At 33.3% G+C, this 1,865-nt stretch overlaps 1 non-coding gene across 1 annotated transcript; it reads left to right on the top strand.

The window, feature by feature from the left end:
- The first annotated feature begins 671 nt into the window (after positions 1-671).
- On the top strand, positions 672-775 carry LOC129064506 (U6 spliceosomal RNA). Its single transcript, XR_008528484.1, has one exon. It is a non-coding gene; the product is annotated as a U6 spliceosomal RNA (small nuclear RNA).
- Positions 776-1,865: the final 1,090 nt, after the last annotated feature.

Genomic DNA, 1,865 nt, shown 5'->3' with positions numbered 1-1,865 from the left:
ATATACCAAAAGTTAGCAGTGGTTATTTCTATCAGATTATTTTTTTCCCTTTTTGCTCACCTGTATTTTCAGAATTTTTCCTTTGATGTATATATATTTTTTGAAATAAGAAGAAAAGAAGCATGTACAAAAAGCACAGTGGGATACATGCTCTATTGGAAGTGTGCGCAGTATTCTGAGGAAGCAACTAAATTGTCTGGGGAAGTCAAAGAAAACCTGGCAACATCTACCTTTCCAGTCTTACATACCTATGTGCCTCTCACATGCCAACCAAATGCAATGCACGGCCTCCTTTGGATTCTGGTCCAAAAAAACCAACTGTAAAAATATTTATAATGCAAGTGGGGAAATGTAAACTCTGACTGGATATTTGATGATACTAAGGTAGTATTATTATTATGAAGTATGATAAAGGTATTACAGCAATGTTGGAAAAAAAGAATCCTTATCTTTTAGGTAAACATGCTAACATACTTATGGATGAAGTGATATGAAGTCTGGGATTTTTATGGGTAAATAATCCATTGGGGGTGCAAAGTGGTTGGAAATACAAAATAAAAAGAATGGTCATGAGTTATGATTATTGAAGTTGGGTAACAAATTCATGGAGGTCCATTTCAATATATTCTCTACTTTGTGTTTGAATTTTTTTAATAATAAAATATGCAATAGTACTCATTTCAGCAGCACATATACTAAAATTGGAATAATACAGAGAAGATTAGCATGGCCCCTGGGCAAGGGTGACTTGCAAGTTTGTGAAGTCCATACTTTTAAAGAATATGCAATAATAACTAATGTATCAATATTTTCCATAATAAATGAAAACATCTTTCAAATATATCTTCAAATTTCAGCTCAAAAGGCATCTTCACTAATGAATGAGCAAACGACAATCAATCCATGAGCATGCTGATGCCTACGCACGCAGCATTCAGTTCACTGGGCATGTGTGTTGTCTATTTTATGATCACCTGATCTGTGTCAGTGACTCTTGTCTTACAATTACGACATATATTTTTATGTCATTCAACATTCACAGTGTGCTTACACACAATAATCAAATATTTTAATCTTTTTATTATTAAGAATAAAGGTATTTTTTCCTTGAAAACTTTGCTGACCAAAGTTTTCATTTCATTTTTACATACAACCTGAACTCTGCACATACAACAGGGACCCCAAAGCACACACTTGTGCTTACTCGTTCACTTATATTTAAATGAGATAAATGTGTAGCACATGAAACCTACTTAGTAAATAGTTGTGGTGGTTGTTGTTATTGTTGTTAAAATCACAGTCCATTCTTTCTATTACACTATAAGACCAGTGATCATAACTTAGTTGTCTTTATATACTTAGAAATTATCTCAATACCTGGTACATTTCAATAAACATCTGTTACATGAATGAATGAATAAATAAAACTTAGGATTACTCCATTGATAAACCAATACTAAATTCAGCAAAACATGCATAAGACTGAGAAATGTAAACTAATGCATACTTACAATTGACTCAGTGCTCCACAGCTCATTTGATAAGAAACATAAAATATTCTTAGCATTTAGTGTCCATTTAACATAGTCAATTTCAGTCCAAATGGCAGAGAAAAGTCAAATACCTTTTTTATTGTTGGCAAGCAATGCAATGTCCTCAACAACCAGCCTTATTTTATCTCTTTCCGTCCTGAGCTTCTCCCAACTTCAAACACATATTGAGGGGACAATTGAGTCAGCAACAGCACAAAGGATGGAGCAAGGTTAGTGACAGTCTCAGATTCAGTGAATGGCTACTTCACATAATATTTGGTAATGTTTCTTAAAAGCTGAAATCATTTCATGACATTTCTTTAGTCTGTGTCA

The sequence above is a fragment of the Pteronotus mesoamericanus genome, unplaced genomic scaffold (genome assembly GCF_021234165.1).
Source record: "Pteronotus mesoamericanus isolate MK-2021 breed Mesoamerican mustached bat unplaced genomic scaffold, CSHL_Meso_final contig_164, whole genome shotgun sequence".
NCBI lineage: Eukaryota > Metazoa > Chordata > Mammalia > Chiroptera > Mormoopidae > Pteronotus > Pteronotus mesoamericanus.
Note: the sequence above shows the minus strand (reverse complement) of the source record. Positions and strands in the feature narration are given on the sequence as shown.